The sequence below is a fragment of the Halichoerus grypus genome, chromosome 1 (assembly GCF_964656455.1).
Source record: "Halichoerus grypus chromosome 1, mHalGry1.hap1.1, whole genome shotgun sequence".
Classification (NCBI taxonomy): domain Eukaryota; kingdom Metazoa; phylum Chordata; class Mammalia; order Carnivora; family Phocidae; genus Halichoerus; species Halichoerus grypus.
In genome coordinates, this window is record NC_135712.1 from 69,257,218 (window position 1) to 69,263,217 (window position 6,000).

Sequence of the window (6,000 nt, forward strand, 5' to 3'; positions counted from 1 at the left end):
TTGAAGAGGAACAAACCAGTAGGAGTAGCTAAAATGAAATAGGCAGAAAGCATTCAGACAAAAATAGATCCAGACTCTAGGTTCATTCTAGGGCTGCAAGAGAAATTTGGAGCAATTTAGTTCCTCTCCTGAGATCCCTAAGGAATCCTTTCAAATATCTAGCTAAAGTATGGTACACTTAAATCCTTTCCCCAAACCTTAGCCAATATTCATTTCTCCATTCCCTGAACTCCTACAGCATTTACTGTCCATAAAACTCATTTGGGATCTTAATCATAAACCACCTTGTTCACAGTAATCAAAGTGTTTGTTAACAAATATACCCAGAATTTATTTACATATTAAAATCAGCGAGGTCCTAGGGGCGCCTGGGTGGTTCAGTTGGTTAAAATCAGTGAGGCCCTCTTTAAAATAGTTACCTTGGGAGGCTACCACTTATCCATTTATTCACTCCATCCACCCAACCATCTGATGCACTTAACCAACATTTATCCAGTGTTCGACTACCTACAAGTGAAGCTATCATCACCGTTCAACATATTTCCGACTTCATCACGGGGAGTGTTTTCCAAAATCAGTTAATAAGTCAACCAAGAAAACCATTCCTATTTCTGTGACTAGCTGAATTTAAACCAAAACTATTCTTTATTCACTCTTATTTGTTATTGACGGATCTTCAGCATTTCTAAAAATCAAATCTTTCAAACTAAAAAGATTTGTCACCAATGAGACTACTGAATAACATTATGCCTAATACCATTTGTAATTCTGCCATTCTGAAGGGATTATGAACACTGAAGATAGGGACCACGTTTAACCTACCTTTACAAGCCCAGTCCCCCAAAAGTACACAATAGGTACTTAATAAACAGATAAATTGTACAGAATGTGCTGGAGGCTCAGAAGGGAATTCAGAAAAGGTGATCCAAAAAAGTTCTGAATGCTACTACTGAAAATGACTACCAAAATACAAAAATTCTCATCTGGAGGTATACTTTTGATATTTGTTTTAAAAAATCAACTTTCTGAAATCTTAAACTGTTACTAAATTACTTCATAACTGTCTTTTTCCCCCTAAAAAAATATAAATACTATAAATTCCTTGAGGGAAGAAATTTCACCTAACGCTTTTTTACTATCATGCCAAAAATGAATTACATCAGACAGATTCCTAAAACAGCTAAAAATCTCTAAGCAGTCATTTAGGTAAGAAAATCCAAATTAAACCAGCCACCAACTCTAGATCCAGATTTAAAATTTACTCAGATCTAGGTGCCTGGGTGGCTCAGTCGGTTAAGTGTCCAACTCTTGATTTTGGCTCAGGTCATGATCTCAGGGTCATGAGATCGAGTCCCACGTGAAGCCTGCTTAAGATTCTCTCTCTCCCTCTCCCTCTGTCCCCCCTCCCCCCCGGCACCCCCTAAAATAAATAATAAACTCTAAAATAATAATAATAATAATAATAACAATAATAATATACTCAGCTTAAACTAGCCTCAGATTAGAAGAGAACCTTTGGTCCCACCCCTTCAATATTTTGGCAAGATTGTTCCAGTCCCATTCTAATCCATTCTGTCTTCTTCCCTTAAATCCAAAGGCTTCACCAGATATCCCTTTTGTCCCTCACTCTCTCAAACACAGACACACACACACACACACACACACAATTTTTGTCTACAGTACTTCCACAGTACTCAGCAATTTGACACAGTCCCACTATTATCACTGACAGTGAACACTACTTTCTATCAGTCATTCAACAGGTATTTATTAAGCACTTAAAAATCAAACTGTTTTGAATTTCCCCAGAGATTAAAGAAACTCTTGGCTCCAGAGTAGGTTACAGTCTAGCCACCCTTTGCAAAACAAAGAATAATTCCCAAAAGCAAATACAAGATTTAGCAGTATATAATCTGCATGTGAACGCTGTTTTTACTCAAAGTAAAGATTCTCAAGAGGTGAGGTTACTTAAACAAGACTTCCGAAAAAGGGAGCAAGTTCTTTCTATTCTCCCCATCTGTCTACTGACTCAGTGATGTTAAACCTCATACACAAATTTCAAAAATCAGTATTTTTCAAATCAATCCTAATATATGAACACCATACTTTTTTCCACCACATTCCCACCATATTAGTGACTTAAATACGCAAATTTCCTTGTAACTGCCACAAATCTCAGTCTCACCACTGTAAATTTAAATCTCCTTCACATCAACTATATCCAAATGTCCTCAGAATTCTTTACCCTTTCTTCAGCCTCCTACAAATCTATCACCACCTCCATCATACCCTGACCTTCATCCTCTTCCCCCTTTTATCACATTTCCCCATCCCTCCTTCCCTCCACAAAAAAAGAAACACATTATCCACAACAATTCATTCCTTCCTAAAAACTCTTATAAGAACTGCCACAGAAGCCTGGTAAGAACAGTCAAGGGTCCTTTTAATCCATTCCCAGATTCCCCACTCTAAACTCTCCAGAAGACTGTCAAAGAACACTGCACAATTGACCTGGTAACTACTTCCAAGATGAACAACTATCATTGCCAAGCAACTCCTCCTCTCTCTAACCAGCAACCCTTATGCTGCAAAGATGTTGTTTCCCACAACCTAGTGTTTCTTACAGGTCCATCCATTAAACTTCCGTTTACCTTCTCACCCAGTTTATTTCCAGTCTAATTTTAAATGCTTTCTCTTTAAGCATATTATTTAAAGATATAAAGACAGCTAATAAAAAAGCTAAAATAATAACTATCAAAGGTTTGAAAGGAGGAGAATGGGGATAATGCCAATGACACAAACCCTTTCCATTCATAGAAGTCTTCTGACTCCTTCATAATGTATTTTAATCAATCAAGAAATAACAGTACATGTATATTACCTGCAGACCTGAAGAAAAGCAAGAACTACAAAAATTAATGCTTACAAGTAGTAGCCTCTGGAAAGTGGGATTGCAATGGACAGGTGAGACAGGGGCTACTGCTTTTCGTTATAAGCTCCCTCAGGACAATTTTACTTTTTAATTATGTACATGTGTTATTTCATACAATTTCAAAGGGAAGAAAAATAATGACATACTATATTTAAGTCCATTAAACCTACAAAAATTAAGTGATAATACACAGTGCAGGTGAGCGGAAAGAAAAGACTCTCTCATTCTATGATAACAATAAAAATGGGTACATCCTACTATGAAATATACTGAAGCCCTTGAAAAGAAAGAGTAAATCTAAGTGTACTGACATAAAAAGTTTTCCAAATTAAGAAAAAAAAAAAATCCTGGATTATTTCCACTAAAAATTTTTAAATAAAAGCCCCTCTCATTTCTAATGCTAAATTCTCATCCTCCTTTAGATATATTTGCTAAACAAATGAATGAGTTTTTCCATCCCTCTCCCAAATTTCTTTCCATCTTCCCCCATTAATCCCTCCACCCTCTACTTCCATAAAAAGATTTTTTATACTACCCTCTCTTCAGTTGAATTAATATTATAATGTGTAATTGTAATATTCTTTCTTAATAACAAAAAGTGAATAATTTTCAGGTAAATCTTAAGAGTATGGTTCTAGCCTACATTTCCCTCTTGAAAATCTGGTCTGGTGGGAGCTCAGCAAATCCAATAGGCCTTGGTTCATTTCCTGATATGGAAATGCTAATATTCCCTCTAACCTGGCTCTAGAATCATCCAGTCTCTTCAGGTTCCCCTAGACCTCAAGACAACCAGTCCTGACCTCCTTGCAACCTAAGACCAAAACAGATATTCTAGATCCTCCATTCTGCAGGCCCACATTTTGCAGGCTGATGCATTTTCTTCAATACCACAATGCCTCAGTGAGGGTATACATTCAGGAACCCTGAATAGCAAAAGATCTCCCACCAGCCCCAGAGTTACGGAACCAATCCCGTCTGACTAATTTGAGCTCCAAATGGAGCCTCCAAAGAAAGGCCACCGTGCATGGACTCCCCCCACCATTAATTATAACCCTGTGTACTGCAACCCAGGGTGAATAATATGGCATCAGTTCTCCTGGACCAGATAAGCTGGGTAGTGAAGAAAACCGCCAAGCCAAGTAATTTCCATTCCAGCATTAGTGTTCACGCGGCCTCTAATAAATGACAATACTTCAAATTTGCTAAAATCTAAACTCATGGCTTAGGGGATCCCTGCAGGCCAGGCGTTTTCTTACCGTCTGTTTCAGAAATTCTCATATTCGCTGGTGCAGGTCTAAAAGGTCTCAGACCAAAACTACAGACTAAGGTCTAATTCTCAGTGACCCCAACCACTACAGGACCGCACTTACCAGATGTCATCTACAGAAGAGCCCAAACAGGTTCAGAACTAGGCCATCCTGGCCCATCTGGAATAACTCTTTAGTCCTTGGGCCAACATTTATTAATTCTACTACATCTGTCTATTCTATCATGCATTCTCTTCATAGTCTCTAGTATTCAGCACTTCCTCTGGCTTCAAACGCGGTCCTTTCTATTCGCGGAAACTCCTTGTATCCCTTCTTTCCTTTCCTTAGAAACGCTTCAGTTCTTTCCATAACGAAATCCCTAATGTATCTGCACAATGAACACCCCCCGGACTCCTCAAGACTCCTCCACAGCCACCCTCTGCATTCCTCCACCTACCCGGCATCTTTCCCTCCGGCCTCCCGCTCCCTGCACACACTCCCACTACGTTTCCCGCAAGGATTCCCTTTTCTCCAACCCCTGCCCTTCCCTTCTCCCAAAGAACACACTCTGGCAGCAACAGTGACTGAGGCCTGCGGTGCATAAAGCACTGCACCAGGCACGACGGACAGAGAACTGGTGTCTCCCTAGCCTTTTCACACCCACACCCAGCACCCTCCGGCCTCCCCCTGCAAACCTCCCACCTCCTTCCCTACCTCTGACACCCGCCTCAGGCCTCGGAGGCCGCCTTCTCGCCTCCGCCACCCCCGTCATTATCCTTTCTCAACCCCCCAACCCACCATCCGCGCCCTGCTTCCTCCCGTTCCCCAGCCAGCTCCTGCGCTTCCCTCGGCCTCGGCCGCTCCCCTGGCCACCCCCAGCCTCGCCACGGCTCGCTCCCCCCGGGGTCAGGCCGTTACCGCCGCGCGCTCCCCCCGCGCGCCGCCCCCTCCCCCTCCCCCGCCCTCCCCCGGGCCCGGGCCTGCCAGGCCCAGCGCTTTACCGCGGGCGGGCGCCGAGTCGCGCGGTCACCGACTGCAAGCGGCGGCAGCTCCAACCTTTCTAGGGGCCTTGAGAGGAGGGGAAGGGGGGAGGGGAGAGAACTTTTGCTGTGGCAGCTTCGGCAACAGCTCCCACCCCTGCGCCTTTCTCCTCTTCCTCCCCCTCCTCCTCCTCCTCTTCCTCCTTCTCTTCCTCCTCCCAGAGCAGTCGAGACGCAGACATGCCGCGGCTAGAGCGCCGCCGCGGTCGCCGCCACAGCCGGCGCGGTGCATTGTGGGAAGCCTCGCACACGGGAAACGCTCCGCGGCGCCTGCCCTCCCTGGCCCGGGGACCAGGCTGGGAAGACCCAGCGTGGCTTCGATTCCGGCGCCTGCGTGTCACTGGCGCAGCGTGGCCGGGGAAGCCGGCCCCGAGCCGCGGATCCCCCGGGCTGGGCCTGGAGGAAAGCAGTATGAGAAATATCGGCCCTGAGGAAATCTCTTTGACAGGGGGTCAAGCCTTCAGTGCCTAGCGCCCTGAGAAGTGGAGGACTCGGGGGTCGGGTGCGTTTCAGGCCCGGGGAAAAGGAAGGGGCGGGGACCTAGGTGAAGGACCTATCTACCAGAATCTCCTGGCTTTTTCGTTTCTTCTCTCTTACCTGCCCTCTCCCCCGCCACCTCCAGTCGTTGGCCTCTATCACCCCAAATGCCATCTTTTCCGGAAACGGCCCTCCTGGGCCCTTGAAACCAGCAAACCCTGTTAGTGTCTGCAAACTGAGAAGCAGGATGTGAGTCTAAAGAAAGACTCTGTTCTGGACCCTGTTGCGCAAGGTCTTACAGGTT

At 44.5% G+C, this 6,000-nt stretch overlaps 1 protein-coding gene across 3 annotated transcripts in view; it reads right to left on the bottom strand.

The window, feature by feature from the left end:
- ZNF148 (zinc finger protein 148) overlaps positions 1 to 5,398 on the bottom strand; it is a 124,342-nt gene extending 118,944 nt beyond the window's left edge. For 2 of the 3 annotated variants that reach the window (XM_036071640.2, XM_036071637.2), the window contains exon 1: positions 5,181 to 5,398. The gene's annotated coding sequence lies outside the window, so the exon portion shown is untranslated. Of the gene's footprint in view, positions 1 to 4,302; positions 4,782 to 5,180 lie in introns of those variants that run through there. The other variant, XM_036071639.2, reaches the window with a different exon arrangement.
- Positions 5,399 to 6,000: the final 602 nt, after the last annotated feature.